General features: G+C 36.0%; 1 long non-coding RNA gene across 1 annotated transcript; it reads right to left on the reverse strand.

Annotated features, from left to right (window-relative positions):
- Positions 1 to 963: 963 nt before the first annotated feature.
- LOC120277902 lies at positions 964 to 6,401 on the reverse strand. The gene is made up of 3 exons (XR_005541521.1): positions 6,256 to 6,401; positions 1,512 to 1,585; positions 964 to 1,437 (listed from the first exon to the last, which is right to left on the reverse strand). It is a non-coding gene; the product is annotated as an uncharacterized LOC120277902 (long non-coding RNA).
- Positions 6,402 to 18,885: the final 12,484 nt, after the last annotated feature.

The following is an 18,885-nucleotide window of genomic DNA, read 5'->3' on the forward strand; positions in this document are numbered from 1 at the left end:
AGATGACTCAGTATTCGTGTCTTGAGTCCTTCTAGAAGTGCCAATAGATGACTCATTGGGAATATTTTGATTCGTTGCAACATTTTGAGTGGCACTTATTGTTTCTTGGATGTTGCCTAGATGAACTTCAACATATGGGAACTCATAGTCATCCTCACTAAAGTTAATCCCTATATTTTGAGTGGCCTTCTCTGCTTGTATGTTCTCCACAACCTTAGTTAGTCCTTCGGCGCCTGATCCAATTGCTCTATCTTTCCCAAACAAATGGCCCAATTGGTCTAAGTAGGAAAATACTTGTTTCTAAGTCCCGCAGTAGCTAAATGAGATTGAAATAATAGACTTTATTAATTAAAAACAAGAATAAAATCTTCTAATATAAAATTAAAAATATTAAGAAAAAACTAACCTTAAGCCATCCATTCCATACTTCAATATCGCAAGTTACGCACTTGTTCATTTCATCCCATCCAAACCCAGAAGCAGTGTTGGCTAACATCTATGATGTTTCCCTTTATTGGCTCTTCAAAGTCTTTAGCCTTGACTAGATATGTGGAGTTCCCTTGATTTTACAATTTGGTATCTTTTCTGCCATTGCTTTTTCAAGATGAACCAAATAACAGGCCTAAATGTACCATTATCTCCATTCCAACCACCTTTGTCTTTCAAATCAAGGCAACATTGTATAAGGACTCCATCTTCATTAACTTTCCACTAGCGAGTGTTTTTGGCACCCTTTGTAGATGCTTGAGATGAAGAGCCATCCATCTAAAATGAGTATATATCAAATATATAATCCATCTAAAAGATAATATATAACCATATACAATAAAACATACAGAATACAATGAGTACATATCAAATATATAAACCATCAATAATACATACAAAATCATATAAAATATATACAAAACCATATAAAATCATACAAAACCATATATAATAAACAATCTGTAATACTACAAACAGTTGAATAATTAATATAATCCCACATTCCTTGTCTTCAACCACCCAGACCACATCTCTTGTGCCAAATTATCTCTCCAAGTAGTCCATGTATCTGAGGTCTCAATGTATTGAATAATTTCAACATCTTAAAATGCATCATAGTCTACAAACACTTCACTTAATTCAGCTTCTAATGGGTTAAGTATCTTCTCCTTTCTAATGTGATTATGTATCAAAGCACAAGCAGAAATGATTCGACATTTAGTTTTCACCGGATACCAAGACCTCTCTCTAAGTATACTCCATCTCATCTTGAGGAACCCAAAACATCAATTACATTCCTAGCACCAGAGTGTTTGTATTTAAAAAACTCTTCTTTATTTTGAGGGATGTGATTTTGTCTCCATTCATTAAAATGATATCGTTGGCCCCTATATGGAGTTAGAAACCCTTCACCATTTGCATATCCAGCATCACACAAGTAGAAAAAACCTACACCCAAATAAATCATTTTTTAAATAAACTAGATACTTTGCTGATATTTAGGATGTTTGATATTTATTTACCTTTAGGTACTTTCAACCCATGTCTTCTAGATATTGCATCACGAAGAACCCTAGAATTAGCTGCAGAACCTTTACTACAAGAAAATTCCAAATTGGCACAGTAAAATTGGCACTGAAAATAATTGTGACAAATTTATTACAACATTTGATAAGGAACTAACAAACCATGTCAAATATATGAATTTTTTGAAAATATTTTTAATTCTGTACCAAATACAGTGTCAAATATATAAATTTAATAATTTTACATGACAGTGTCAAATGCAGTGCCAAATATATTTTTTTAAAAACATAATTATATTAATATTGTTCCAAATACCGTGCCAAAAACCCAAATATAATAATATATTAATACCGTGCCAAATGTCGTGCCAAAATACAAATATAATAGTATATTAATACCATGCCAAATGCCATGCCAAAAATATATAGATAATATTATATTACTTCCGTGCCAAAAATATAAATATAATAATATATTAATACCGTGCCAAATACCATGCCAAAAATACAAATATATTTATATATTAATATAGTGCCAAAGATATAAATATAATAATATATTAATACCGTGTCAAATACGGTGCCAAAAATACAAATATAATAATATATTAATGCCGGGCCAAATACGGTGCCAAAATATAAATATAATAATATATTAATACCGTGCAAAATACTGTACCAAAACTATAAATATACTAACATATTAATTCCGTACCAAATACAGTGCCAAAAATACAAATACAATAATTTATTAATACATTGTTAAACTTTTGATTTAAGATAATTATATATATATAATTATATTATATATATATATATATATATATATATATATATATATTATATATATATATATAATTATAATTCCATCCGCTCCTCATCCTTTCCCTCTCTAGAGACTCAAGCAGCCGATCGTGACGCCGACGACCGCCAGGCCACCTCCCTCATCCGCTCCTTCTCCTCCTGGATCCGATTGGTGACCACTATCGCTCCTTCTCCGCCTAGTGTCTCGGATGTCCTACAATCATCACAGTCATCACCATTTCGAGGATTTCAGGTATGATCCTCTTTACGTCCTCAACTTCGACGACTCCTACCTCGCCAGAGATCTAAATATTGCAATTTTTGTACCTAATTTTCTTCCGAGTTTTTCCTAATTTTTGTGGTGTTTTGGTTTTGGGTTTGCTAATGTATTACTATAATTTTGATCACAAGTTGACAATCTTGGCCCAGAGCGCTTCTGGAGTGGTATTGTGATCTATAAACCTTTTGATTAATTTATTTTTGAATTTTTGTTGGATTGGTGATTAATTAACTTTTTCTAGGGTTAGGGTTTATTGATTCTAGGTATCAAATACTGTTTTCAAAGGAGAAGATGATGGTGGTGAAGAAGCTCTCTAGATTCAAAGGATAAACCTGCATGTCTTCATAAACCTGCAATATTCAGGTATTCAAACTGATTTATGTAAGATATCGTGCCAACATGCAGGTTCATCATCCAAATATTGTGGACATCTCTAGATTTTAAACAAGCTCCTCTTTAAGGGAAAGGACCAACCGCAGGCCAACAAAGGAAGTGATCCTAGCAAGAAACAAAGTGCAGGGTAGCTACGTCTTCATAAAGGTTTGCTTGTATATATATATTTTTTCATTTGCATGAAGCACAAGATTTCTTTGATCAAGTTACATGATAAGTTGCTATCTTGTATATTGCTATTTCTTTTTTTTTTTTGGTATATTTTTGTTCCCCCTTACATTTGTACACCAATGTCTCATTGATTACATTTTGAAATGGAAAACTGAGAACAATGTCCTTTATCTTGTCTGGAGCACATACAAAATCAATTGTTAATTTCCCTTATAATATATTGTTCTATTGCATGGGTGCATAAAAGACTGAAATTTTCTGCCTCGATATCCCATGTGCTGTTGTTAATTCAGAGGTTTAAAGTTAATTGTGTCCTTTTAATTGTTATGAATTGATCGAGCATGAGTTAATTGTTCTCATTTTTATATATATCATATAATGCAGATATTACTGAGCTCAACCTGCCGTGCACAACTGCCATAATATTTCCCAATGGCAAGGATGACATAATGAATTTTGATATCAACATTCATCCTGATGAGGGATATTACAGGTCTATCATCAGTTTTATTTTTATCAGACTTACCTGCTGCATTACTATTACTTTTCTGAGTTAGTTAGATGAAGAAGCATTCACTAGAAATGGTCATGCAGTATCTACTCCTTGTTAAATTCTTGTAACATTTTTCTATTTTAATATTTACTTCTTTCCCATTTTCCCTCTCAGAGGTGGTACTTTCCTTTTTACCTTTCAAGTCTCCAAGTCTTACCCTCATGAACCACCATAGGTCAAGAGCAAGACAAAGGTAAAATATAGTTATAATCAGGACTTGCTTCTTTTCCTTTTGATTTTCTATTTGTACTTAAACTGAGTAAAAAAAAAAGTATTCAAGTATTCATACTGATTTATGTAAAATATCATGCCAACATGCAGGTTTATTCACAGAAATGAGGAGTTTGTGGAAAATAATGCAATGCAGACGGATGCATACCAAGCAACAGGATGTGACAACCTCTTGTGCTTTGGTTTTATGCAAACAAACAACAAGATCGCCATCGGTGCTGGCATCTCCCCGACATTGAGTTACCCCAAAGGCTAATTTGATATCAGCCTGCTTGTTTGGAAGGTACTCTGCTCTCATGCATATGCATGAATGCACTCAATAAAAATAAAACTAGTTGTAATAATTAATATTTAGATGTTTGGAAATAATCGGTTGCCATTGTTCAACTTAGTTTTCGGTGATGATTGGGAATTTTGGTCAACTCCCATTTGTTTAGCTATTTTGAAAAACCAAATGCATGAAGCCAACCTTATTGAGATATTTCTCAAGTCAGAAGTTTCAAGTCCACCCTTTCATTATTGTCACCTTTGAATCTTTTTTGATGTATATATAGGGCATGATGTTAATATATACGTAAATTCTTTCTACTTGTCCCTGAATTGTTGTTTTGATACAAGTGTAATACTACATGATTTTTTATTTTTGTTTAGCAATTCAAGAAAATTTTTTATTGGTGTAATTCAAAAAAATTTAAATAAAATTAATTTCATATAAATTATTTTTTCACAGAATAAATGAAAGCGTGCCGAAAGGCGCAACAAAATTTTTTTTGTCAAAAATTGTGCCAAATATTGTGAAAAAATAGTATATAAAATCATGCCAAAAAACCGTGCCAAATACTGAACCAATAAAATTGTCCCAAAACCTTGGTAAATATGGAACTAAAGTCCATGCCAAAAATCAATTGTAATGTTTGGCACAATAGTAAGAAGTGGTGGCAAAATCAGTGACAAGGTTTGGCACGGTATTAAAAGACGGTACCAGAATGTATTTGTGACCATTCTATAGGCACGGTTATTTTTTGGTGCCAAATACAGTGCCAAAGTCAATTTGGCACGGTCTTTAAACTCATTTCCGTGCCAATACTACCATGCCGATTTAGGATTTTTCTTGTAGTGTTTCCCATCCAGGTAAGATATAAATGAACTGCATATCTTTTGAACAAACCCCCAAGACATTCATGGTAATGTCTCTATTTCTATTTCTATATCTTGTCTTGTCAATTTCAAATGCATTCACTTTAATGTAAGTTCCATCTAGAGCACCTAAACAATTCTATTATCCAAATAGAATTGTTAGTCAAAAAGAAACAAAATTAGTTTCAATTAAGGGATGTATCATATAAACTAATTTATGTAATAAATTAATTTTTTCTTAAACCATTTCCATTTTACATCAAGTTTTGACGTAGATATAGGTTTTGGTTTCTTTAACAATACTCCACGTAATTTGTGGACGGATTGCAATACTACCCCAAACTATCTGCTCACGGTCTCGCCACTCCTTACAAACTCTCTTCTAAGAACTCTATTTTTGACATGATGAGAAATTGCATACAAGAACATTGCTGCCATTTCCTCAATATTCATGTTTTTTGTTTGTGTAAGTTCACCAATTGTTTGAAGCAAGTTACATAATTGATATAAGACATTCCTATCCATTCTTGTATTTTGGATGCATGTCATGTCCGAATCAAATATCATCCTCCTAAAATTTAATTGCCTAATAGCATGCCGTCCATGATAAGAATATGAGACTCTTGCGTTTTTTCAGCATTATCCTTAGCTTATAATATTATAACATCAAAAGATAAATTTTGATCAAGAAATTTAAAAACTCTAAACCCATTGCACATGTAACCATCATCGATGAGAATTCTTCATCAATGAAGGAGTGCATTTTCCCTAACCAACAAATGAAAGTGTAATTAATTAATTATTAATTTAATTGCTAGATAAATAATTTTAAAAACATACTCAATATGTTTAATTAAAATCATAGCCAACATTAAACAAATCAAGAGCATTGAGTAATAAATTCTTCCAAGCATATCACAAGCAAGGCGGCCATCCATAAGATAAATTGTTTTTGCAATAATTATCTTGAAATAGTATAATGAAGCATTATCGTCAAAATTTTTGAAGTGACCAATGCAAATCTAACAACCAAATCATAACAAATCATGAAATAAAAAATTTAAAACCAACAAACTAACATAAAACCAATCAAATCTATTAAATCAAACAATAAAATCAACAAAATCTGAATAAAAAAAATATATGTATATAAGAAGAAATTATCCACATACATGATCGTGGTGGAGGTGGAGGTGTTGGAGGCTCGAGTGATGGGGTTGTTGTCGGATTTCTTGATCTTGTGGCGGAGATGGAGGTGTTGGAGGCTCGGGCAATGAGGGTGTTGTCAGATTTCTTGGAGAAGGGATGGAGGCGTAGTTGGAAGAGATGGAGTCCTTGAGAAAACCCTAGAAAGTAGTTCAGTCATTGTAGAAAATGGTTGAGGGTATTTTGGTCCAAAAAATTTGTTAACTTTCCATTCCCATGGGAAACAAATTTTCCCACCAAAATATGAGGGAATGACTTTCCATCAAATTGATGGATTTTGGTTCCCATGGTAAAGCTATTTTCCAACAAAAATCCTCTACCAAACATGGTAAAGTCATTCCCATGTGTTATTTCCTCGGGAAAGTACCCAACTTTCCTATATACCAAACGCAACCTAAGAGTTTGCATTTTTTTTAAAAATGTTGTACAATTGATCCTTGTGATATAGACAACCAAGCTTTTTTTTAGCGGTTGTAGGATTCAGATTTGTGTGGGTAGAGATCACATGACTTCTAGTTATGCCCACTAACTACTCACACCCGCCCATATTTCACATTCATAAAATCTAAACGAAGTATTATCACATTGATTTTAATATAGAAAAACCACAAATATTAAAAGTCTTATGATTATTTGAGGCCAACGACGCAGACAGCGAGGATAGTGGGGGAGGAGGGCTTGAAGCGCCTCTTCCCCTTACTTTCACCCTTAGCTATGGCTAGAGGTTAGTGTCCTTGCTTCCACTATTAATTATTATTTTTTAATTAATACAACTTATCAGATGTCATGATTTCTAATAGTTAGTGCCAAAGGCTTACTTAGCCTAGCATAAATATTTCTTATAATCATATTTGGTTATATATTTTTTGGCTTATAGATTTTTTTTTATGATTGAATGAAGATTTGTGTTCATTTTCATCATTTTTGGATATCTGTTTTTGGTTTATATATTTGATATAAACTTGTTATTATTTTTAATATATTTGATTTAATTTTGAAAGAGCCTTCAACCGTTGATATTAGTTTGGACTTAGGCCAAACTTGAATTTGGTTTGATTGATCCAAATCAAGAGTTGGGTCGTGTAGTTTGAGATGGCCTAGCCACGTCATCGTGGAGATGACTCTATTTTTGGGTAAGGAGTCAGGCCACCGTGGAGATGACAGTGTGATGTATGCATGCAAAGAACAGTGGTCGGAACAAGAGGAGTTAGAGAAAGAAAAAGGAGAGATAGAGAAGAGAAAGAGATAAACAAAGAAGAGGAAGAGTTAGAGAAATATTCTTCTTATCCATTCAAATAATGCAAAACACCTTACATAAGGTGGAAGCTATTAACCTTGGAACTAAATCAACAACCATGCCTCAAACTATCTTAACTTGTTCCACATAATAATTTATTAGGCACTACAAAATAACCACTATGAATATTCTTCTGGACTAGGCGGACGAAAAGCACCTTGTCCTTAAGGTGTAAAACAGGGAGCATTGGGTAGTTTTTCCTCATCATTCGCTATCAAGAAGAGATGATTGACATACAAAGAAGGAGCCGGGGAGGAGGAAGATTACTCATCTTGCTAGATCCCAAGAAGAAGGAGAAGAAGAGAAAGAAAAAGAAGATGATAATGAGCCTTCTACACAAGGGTGAGGAATAAAAAGGGAAGAAGAACAAGTAGAAAAAGAAGAAGAAGTAAAAAGGGGTTTACGGTAGACAAAAGACCAAGCACCCCTAGTCTCTCGCCTAAAAGACCAAGGGCAACTTGGGTTGGCCCTGAGTTGTGCATCTAATCAATGGCCGCACAGTGGCCGCATGTCCAGTGTGCGGGCTAGCCGCATGACCTCCAGGCCATGAGGAGCGGTTGGCATGCAGGCGCATAGCAACCACACGACCACCAGAAGCTCTCCTTTACCCCCTAGTCTCTGAAATGATTGGTAAAGCTAGTAAAAGGGTTTTAATGGGCCCACTGTCTCAAAAATAGGTTAAGGATACGTCGGAAGGGCGGGCACAATAGAATAAATTAGGGAGATTGGTTACTTAAGGTAGTGAATCATAAGATTTAAAGACCCAAAAATTAAGACAAATGCCAAAAGGAACCACAACTAGCCAAGAGTAGTCTTTCTCAAAATACTTTAAACAAAGTAAAGGCATAGAATGTATTTAAGGTGATGTAGATTTTTCTCATTATCTGATTAGGGATAAAAGGGGTTTCTATTGAATCAAATATGGGTAGGTTTGGGTGTATGAGATGGGCTTTGGTTGGTTGGCCCCATATCTAACAATCCCACACTACTCCACAACCTAGGAATGAGAAGTAAAATATCTATGAAAGACAACAGTAACATTTCTTGAAACTTGGAAGGAAATTTCAGGGAAAATAAATTTTAAATGGAAAACTAATTTAGACAATGGAGTACAAAGATGAAGCAATGTCATGAACATATAAGAAGACACAAGAATGAGTAACCTAAGCCTTAGATTTCCACAACATCAAGCTAATGTGTCTTTAAAGAGTTGAACCTTAGCTTACCATTAAAGCTTCCAACTAATAATTGTAGTCAACTAGGCTTTGAACTAATCCTTTGAATTTGAATTCAACTTTAATGAGAATATTGTGTGACACTTGAACCAAATATGGGTGGCACGTTATTTAGCCATGTGCTCGATATCATTTCATGGAGATTATTAGAGAGTTCACCTGAATACTCTCATAGTTACGGCCTGACAGCTATCTCCACATAGATTAGACCTCAAAAGAAACTTATAGTACAATGTCTCGCTTAGAATAGTCTTTGATCTCATTAAGAGCTAGGCTCAACCTTAAACCACTACATGAGAGCAAATGTCCTAGGGACAGGATAATTATATATATATATATATCTCAAATATTTGTATGGTTCTTTCTCAGTTAATCAATCAATAACATCCCTTTGAACTTTTATCTTGAGATCTCCATTCAAAGAAGTATGATTACTACTATTATTGACCTTTATGGTCTAAGATCCATTCCCCTTGACTCTTTGGCTATCACTTGTCTCAATAGCCCTTTAGTCAGAAAATCCACAAGATTTAGCTTTGACTTTATATAATCAATGCTCATAATATTGTGCTTCAGATGTCTTCACACTAACTTAGGAAGTGTCTGCATATGCCTGTTCATCTTGTCATTAGTGCTTTCATGCTTGCACAGTTCAATAACATATTTTGAATCATAATGTATAACAATAGATGGATAAGAGAAGGCATAATAGGAATCTTAGAAAGCAAATTCTTGATCCATTTAGCTTTAGTATATGTAGAATCAAGCACAATCAATTCAGCTTTAATGGTGTTTCTAGCATTGAGTTTTTGCTTATCAGATTTCCATTAGATAGCTCTTCTTCCAAGTAAGAATACTTGACTTAAAGTTGATTTTAGATCAGCTAAGTCAGATATCTAGTTAGTATCTGTATATCACTCTACCACACTAGGAAATCCCGTATATCTAAGTCCGAAAGATGCATGATACCATTTAGAAATCTGAGAACCCTCTAAAGAGTAGTCTGGTGTTTTTTATTTGGGTTGGTAGTATATATGCTCAACCTAGATATAGAGTATACAATGTCAGGTCTGGTTCTATTCGAAAGGTACATGAGAGATCCTATGATCTGTACATAGAGATGCTAATTAATAGGTTTACCTTTGTTTTTCTTAAGGTACACGCTGAAATCAAAAGGTGTGGTAACAGGTTTATGATGAGTGGCTAAATATAATTATATTCTTATATAATTTTTTATATATTTGGCATGTATTTTAATAGAATAGATGCCAGTTTTGTGCTTAATTGTGTATTATTTTGTTTGTAGGGCATGAAAGAGCTAAGGGGAACTCAAGGAAACAATTTATTGTAGTAGTTACTATAGCACCCTCAAGAAATCCTCACGGCCCGCAATGAAACCACAAGGAACAAATCAGAAATTCTCAACCAAGTGTTAATCAACCCCCTTGTGGGCAGCAAGGCACAAGTTTGACCCCGAATTGAACCAAATCGGGCTCCATGCCGGCTCCTTGCAGCCCGCATGGATTTGGGGGTATAAAAAGGCAAAGTTAGGGCTAAAACGGGGAAGTTCTTGGCCACCAAAGAAGAAGAAGAAAGTTCAGATCATTAGCGCGAGTTGAAGGTGATTTCTTGGGTCCTTAGGTGTGGAACTTTGAGGTGAAGCGTCATTAGGGAGATTCTTCGGCGGAATCACACTAGCAACCTTCAGAGACATCAATTCTTGCCAAGGAGAGATCAAGGGCTCAAGAGGGAAATCCTTCCTCATCATCATTATCATTTACAAGGGAGTCCTATTATGGTTTATTTGTGTTATTTAATGCTCATTTGTTGTATCACTAGATTAATGGCACACTAAATATATAATACTATTATATATTATAAATGTATAAAAACTTATAATATGTTTATATATTTCAAGCTATTGACCTTTCCTCTATTGAAGTTTAGCTTGACATTGATTTTGATTTTAAAAATTAAGTTCAACTTTAATTTGAAAGTGTAAAATATGAAGTCGAACTGAACTTGAGCTTTTATTGAGTGAACCTTTGACTACCCATGGATAGCTTGATTTCCTTTGGGTCGCCATTTGAGGAGCGGTTCATTGTTACTTCCAGTTTTTTTCAGTATAAAAGCCCTCCATTTAAGACAAGTCAGCCAGTCAGGAATATGTACAAGCATGGAGCAAGCTTAACAAATATCTATACCTTCACTTTGTGTAGTTTTGGGGTTTAATCTCAGGCTCTCATTAAAATGAATATTTTACACAAGAGACATGATACTAATTGATAAAAAAAATTGTTGGTAATAGGTTTTGCTTTGGATTAAGGGTTTAATCTCAATAGTGAAATTCACCATAATCATATGGATTTAGAAAGAAAGTCTCTCCCATTTGTAACATATAAATTTTTAATGTAGTAGTCGTGAAATTTTTCACCATGGCTTTTTTGACCTTTCCCGAAATACATTTTCTAGGTCAACTTAAAAAAAAACTCAATGTATTTGATGAGGTTATCAAATATATATATATATATATATATATGAGAACCCATCATCTAGGGACGTCCCTAGATTTCAAATCTAGGGATGTCCATAGTAGCCATCGGATGAAAATCTGAAGGCTCTTATCATTATGAACAGTAGAAACCGCGTTCTACAGTGTTGTACAATGATCATGAACAGTAAAAAGGTGTACAGTGTTTATATAATCAATCAACCATCGGATGATGATCCAACGGCTTAGATTTAAAAACATCCCTAGATTTGAAATCTATGGACGTCCCTAGATGATGTTTTCCTTATATATATATATATATATATATATATATATATATTATTTGCATTTTACTTGTTTTATATTATTTGTCTATTATTATCTAGTATATGAAAGGAAGTTTTTTTTTACTAAAATAATAACTAATTTTTTTTTAAAAAAAAAGTGGATAAACTACAAATGCATTAACATTAAATAAGCGAGACAGATATAGGGGAGCCACACAAAAGCGGACAAAAAGAAGAACACAGAGACAAAAACAAGAACAACAATCTACTAGAAGTGGAACAAAAATAAAAACAACATGAAAACTAGAAGAAGAGAGGAGCTTCTCCTAGCACAACAACACAGAGACAACGAAAACTAGCCGATAACGTCATCGAGCTCAATGGGATAATGCTCCTCCTATGAAGAGGGTCTTATAAACTGAATACAATGCCTGACTGTAGAGACAGACTTCTCCAACATGTTCATGGAGCTGGAATCCAGGAAAGGAACATGTAAAAAACTTTCAAGAATAAAGCAGGCAGAGAAATATATACTGAATTGAATAAACAGTTATTTCTAGCAAGCCAGATTTGCCACAAGACCAGTCTTGCAATCAGCGAATAGGGAAGCGAATGTCTAGAATCTAAGCCTTTGTACAAATTGTCCCAAAGGTCCACACATGAAGTAAGGGCTCTAACGAAATCAAAGGAAAGAGCAAGGCAATTCCAAATGGAAATGGCCATCGAGCACTTGAAAAATAGGTGGTCTACAGTCTCAATGTCCGAGCAACACAAAAATAAAGTTGCCGTAGGAAGTTTGTTGCAACCCCGGGCAAAGGGGGTGTCAAGGGTAAGAAATCTTTTTAATCCTAAATGAGCCAATTGAAAGCAGAGATTTTGCAAGGGACGAAGTATTTCAAAATAATGAGGATGGCCTTACACCACTTCCCTCTGTCAATTAAGAATCTATGGAAGGATTTGACGGTGAAGGAGCCATTAGATGTAAGCTTCAAAGTCTTCCAGTCGTGATCACCAGCACCCAAGGAACAAATTGTATTTTTAATCCTGGACATAACCGGGTCACTCCTCATATCAGCAACCAGGGGGTTATGAATAAGATCCCTAACCGTCGCACAAAGAGTTGTAGTCAGAGTGAAAGCCGCCCTCCAAACAAATTTAGGGGCACACCCATCATACTAATTGTCCAACCAGAAAAGCGTGGTGGAACCATCAATAACCAAAGTGTGAATACAAGTTTTGAAAGCATCCAATGACTGTTGCAATCCTTGCCAGAAAAAGGAGCTGTGAAGCTGATGGTTAAGACAAAGGTTCCAATCAGTTGTTGATGGATGTTATTACAATGGATAGGTGCCACGTCACACCAAGACATGTCCTGCGAAATTTTCCACCACTATTTTCCAAGGAGTTCACTGTTGATGTCCACTAGATTAATAATACCCCATATACTTTGATCCCACGGTAGGCATAAGCAGTGCCGATTAACAAGACAATATTTAGGTCTATCGATATCTGGCCCTCTCTAAAGGAAATAATGCCTCAATCATTCAATGCGGTTAGAGGCCTAATTGGGAAAGTGAAAGATAGACATCTAGTATGTGGGCAATGCCGAAAGGATGGAATTGATAAGGGTAAGACGACCCCCGAGGGATACTAAGTTCACTTTCCAAGAAGTAAGCCTATCTTTAATTTTCTGAATGAGGAATTCCCAATCCTGCCGTCTCGACCTTCTGCCCGCAATAGGGATACCCAAGTAAGATATTGGCAGGACGTTTGTCGAGCAGTTTAAGGTAGCCAGGTCCACTAGACTCGGAGACACCCGCAATTCTCTAGGGAAAAGGCAAGTCTTGCTGAAGTTAATAGCCAATCTAGAAATGCCTTCAAAAAGGAAAAGGATCAACTTGATATTCCTAAGATCCTTCGATTCACCAGCCAACAAAATAATCAGGTCATCAACGTATTGGAGGTGACAAAGATTGCCAAATCTTTCCAAAGGAACACCATGAAGAATGTGAGAATCCAAGATGTGATTGAACATAGAGCTTAACACGTCAGCCGCAAGAACAAAGAGTAGTAGTGAGAGGGGGTCTCCTTGCCTCAGGTTGCAATCCAAAGCTATTGGGGGAGCCGTTGATAAAAATAGAAGCCTAGGACGAAAATAGGATGGAAGCAATCCAAAGGCTCCAACGCATGCCAAATCCATGGGCCTCCATCAATTCAAGAAGAAAATCCCACTCCACCACGTCAAAGGTTTTAGCGAAGTCGACTTTGACAACATTACTAGCTAAACCCTTTTTTTGCATACTAAACATAATTTCCACCATCGCCACCACATTATCCATGATATACCTTCTATTAATAAAAGCTAACTGGGATTTGTCCACTAACTGATCAATGACTTTGGAGAGAGTAGTAGCCAATATTTTGGAGATAATCTTCAGAGCCACATTAATCAGGCTTATAGGTCTAAAATCGAAGACTGCAACTGGGGCATCAGCTTTTGAGATTAAGATAATGTTTGCCCAATTAATTTTCTCAAGATTGGTAAAGTGATTATAAAAATCATTGCACAATTTCAAGATGTCCTTATGAACAGTATTCCAGTATTTTTGAAAAAACAGAATTCAAAAATAGTCAGGACCAGGAGTTTTCTCAGCCCCCAGCTCAACAAAGGCCGCTTTAATCTCCTCATAAGTAAAAGGGTGAATTAAGGACATTCAGATTGATTTTTAGTTTATTGGCAAGGATCAAGCTCTAGTTAATATGCAATCGATTATCACGTTTGGAGGCGAATCTTTCTCCCTCTTAAAAATGTTACCCTTGAAATACACCTCAGAAATGAGATTTTTGCTTCAGTGACCATTAGCGATATTGTGAAAGAACTTAGTGTTTGTGTCTTCGTCTTTCAACCATTTGACATGGGATCTTTGTCGCTAGTGAATTTCTTCCTGGTTCAGAGTTCTGTAAAGATCATGGGTAAGTGTCTCTAATCTTGAAAGTTCCTCCTCATTCAGGGACCTTGATTTGCGCATAACATCAAGGGAGTCCAGAGAATGCCAAAGATCACAACAAGGTCACTGATGAAGCCAAAATTATGCTTTGCCCAAAGCTTAAGATGTTTTTTTAACCAAAGCAACTCATTTGCAATGATGAAAGCACCACAACCCTCCAAGCGCGGCTCTGACCACCACTCTTGAATTCGTTCTTGAAAATTCTCCACCAAGCACCATGAACTTTCAAATTTGAAGTGCGAAGGCTTGAAAGCATGACTCCTAAATTCCAAGCGAATAGCGATGTAGTTAGATCCAAATATTTGGAGTCCAACTTGATGAGCCCTTGGAAAATAGGTTATCCAATCAGGGGTAATTAAGAACCGATCAATATGAACCTAGATAGAAGACTGTTGACCATTAGTCCAAGTGTAACGGCATTCCCTTAGCTGATCTCAACGAGGTCTAAATCTCAAATAAGATCCTTGCAATTGTGAATATCATCCATGGAGACATTACCCGAGCTTTTATTAGTTGTAGAAAAAATCTAATTGAAATCTCCACAAATGATCCAAGGCAAGCCAGGTTGGGGTTGGCTACCCCTAATTTTGTTCCAAAGTCAGCTTTTTGATCTCGCGCATTAGGTCCGTTGACTGTAGTGCACAGCCACTTGGACAGGTCTTGTTAATCTGTAAATTCCACAGACAGGCAAAAAGTGCCATAATGGATAAGAGTGCCCTTAAACATACCACAGGAGGCATGTGTAGCCGAGGAGATGCAGAAGTAGTCTAAAGAATTCCTGGCAATTAATTTACAAGAGTTCCGGTCAAGCTTAAATAATTTGGACTCTTGTAAGCATAAAGTACTTGGTATCATGAACTAATCAATAAAATCTCTAACTAGGTGTTTTTTGACGGCCTACCTAGGGCCCTAACATTCCAAGAGATAACGTTCATTATGAAACTAAACTTATTGGGGTCTCGAGGATGGGCCCGGTTGGTCCTTTAACTGGCCAGCTCTAATTGTCCCTAGATTCCTAATAAAGTCTAAGTATGCATCTCTATGATTATTAGAATCAATAAAATTAACCCCTCATGCTAAACAATATTGAAGCAATTGCATGTCATTCCAAGAAGAAAATGGAAGAAAATTGGAAGACGTACCTTCTGAGGAGAGCTCAGGAAACTTCTTCTTGGAAAAGCGAGGGGGCTGGGTAAGGTACCCTACCTCCTCATTCCATTGCGAAGAGGTCTTTTTTCTGATGATGACTCCTACAATGCGCCAGAGGAACTTTATACTGATTAGGGCCGTCTGTGCTAGCAACCGTCTCCGGCATAACCTCCTAAATAGGCACATTAGAGTCCTTAAAATATGCGACCGAATTGACTGGGTTCGGTTCCTGATCCATCGAAGGTTGTTTTGTCACGGCCCGTCCCGTGGGTCCTACACATGACATACCGCCATGATAACCCAGAGGAGGTCAAACACTTACCTCAACCCTAGATCGCTGTAAGGCTATCCTATTCCCTGTACAACATTCTATAACAACAAGAAATAATTGAATAATGAGGGCATACAACAACATTACTATACAAGAACAACATTGAAACACCAGATGAAAACATCGATAATCACAACACAGAAAACCATCACAATAAGGATAACATCCCCCAAACACTGGGTATAACTCTCATATATCACATAGTCCTGACTGACACAAATAGGAATATCTAAGAGAAGTAAAACCAAATATAAAGGTATAACATCCTAGTGGATCCTTTTAATACATGCCAAAATGTTTTAAGTATCATACACAGCTTAAGAAAATCACAAAATAAACTCTGCCAAGCACTTCACGGTTTTACTTCGCTGCTGCGCTATCACCTGGGAGGGAAAAGAAGAGGGGATGAGTAACTAAGTTACTCAGTGAGGGGCTAAACATGGAACTACATCTCATACATAATTGAATAAAAATAAAATGCCAAAATATGCTTCGATTCTCAAAATATTAATAAAAAAAACTTTAAATAGCAAGTATAACATAAGAAATGAATGATAAACACCTTCTACATCATCACGAAATCCATACAAGTATAAAATCCAAATTTATACATTTCTTTAATAACTCATAGCTCAAAACTTTTAGAAATAAATAAGTCAACAATTTAGAATAATCAATAATATCACAACTAGCCTTGAAAACCCTCCATTCGCTAACCGTGGCCTCGGTTAGGTCAGGAGCCACCAAGATGCGCGTATCTTGGTGTTGGCTGTTGGGGAACCCGTGTGGTGACCCCGGGCACCCAACCCTGCATACCTTTCAGGCTCTCTACGCGCCCCCTGAAAGGGTGAAACCTCATTTGAGTATTCCACGACACCCCAACTAGGTTGGCCAGTGGAAACTCTAACCCTTACTGCAGTAGGTATTGGAGATCCCCCCATGTCACCATCAAAACATTTAAACAAATATCCTGCCCGTAGGCTCAGTATATACATATCAACATGATAGCACAATTCTCATCAAGAGATCACAAGTTTTCACATATGCAACTTTCACTCCAAGAGTGAATAACATGATTATAACATCTTCAATGAAACCACTTTCATCAAGAACATCATACGAGTGTAATATTTAAAAATATATTTCAAATATAACATCATCACAATGAATTTCAATTTGGTTTACACATGCCTTTTTTGTCATTATAAGAAGAATATCAAGTATCTTGAAATACATAACTTGAAAACATATATTTCAAAACATAGGGTTTCCAAACCACAAATAATATATATAATCTTTACCAACATCATGAAATAAGCCAAATCATAAATCATCATGATTTCTAGATCCCATGGAAAACATTTCAAGAGTTGTAACAACAAGAAGTTTATCATTCAAAAGCAACCAATTTAAGTATTAGCAAGCATGCATGATTTATAGCCCATGATTTAGTAAATCCCACTCACAAACATGGCAAGCTAAAACACCCCGGTGTTACTTCTCCACCGGTTCTTTCCCCTTGATTGAAGTCTCACCTCCTAGAAGCATTTAAACAACCAAACAAGCAATAAAACCTCATCAATGACTTGATCAATTAAAATGAAGAACAATGCTCAAAATGGGAAAAATGAGTGCTTCTAGGGTTTACTAAACACTCTAGCAAGAAGATATAGCAAGAATAAAACTCTCACAACCCTCAAAACTAACAAGAAAAGCAAAAGAAACCAAACTTGGTTCGGTGTTATCGTAACTCTAATTTAGAACATGAAAGATCTTTCTCAAATCTCAATGGATTCAAGGTTATACAACTTCAATCTTCTTCTATTCTTTAAATCCAAACAAATCCCATGATTATCCGTCAATAACTTCAAAGAAAATTGAAATAAGAGAAAGGAGAAGAAGAAGATCAAATGAAACACATCCTTACCTCAAAGCTTCACAAAACCCTAAGGAAAAGCACTTCTCAAGAGAGGAAGAAGAGATCTTCGAGTTTCTTCTTGATTCAAGGCAAGGGATGATAAGTTTGACAAGTGGGGATAAAGGTTCTAGAGGAGGAGGAAAGTGGAAGAGAAAAGGTCTCAAGGAAAGGTGTGAAAAGAATGAGAAAAAGATGAGAAAAAGGGCTTTTAAACCCTAAATTTACGCCCCACATCGACCCCCATACGGACTCCTTACGACCCCCATATGGCCCGTCTGACCTAGATCAAAGTTTATGGAATTTTCATACCAGGGTCTATCCAGCCCGTATGGACCCCGATATGCCCATTCGGCCTATACAAAAATTGCTCTGAACGACTCAATTGGTGTCCCGATTGACCTCATTTTTGGTTCTAATGACTCGGGACACTCTACTCTTTAGCACACTCACACAAGAAAATTACTCAAGAAAACACATTGGAACATGAGGGAAAAAGAATACACACACACACACACACACACACACACATATATATATATGAAAAAGTCGAATTACCACATGTTTAGATGGCTTGACAGGAGCAATAGCTGAGAGGTTTAGACACAGCTTAGTTACCTCATCTCCTTGAAGATCCCTGGCAAATGCACAATAGAGGCCTCGGCATTTGGGTCCTTGCCATTGGAACCGAGATCGGAGGATGAGATTGGAATTTGGGCCACATAAGACAAATTCTCATGAGGTGCTCATCTTGAGGCAGCGGGCAATGATTTGGGATCACATCGGCTGAGACCAAACAAGTAAGGTTATGATCTAAGCCTTCATCTTGGCCCAACGCCCCTTCATGGCCCAAACCCTTTGGTTGAACCAAGCCGACGACTTA

The sequence above is a fragment of the Dioscorea cayenensis genome, chromosome 15 (genome assembly GCF_009730915.1).
Source record: "Dioscorea cayenensis subsp. rotundata cultivar TDr96_F1 chromosome 15, TDr96_F1_v2_PseudoChromosome.rev07_lg8_w22 25.fasta, whole genome shotgun sequence".
NCBI classification, from domain to species: domain Eukaryota; kingdom Viridiplantae; phylum Streptophyta; class Magnoliopsida; order Dioscoreales; family Dioscoreaceae; genus Dioscorea; species Dioscorea cayenensis.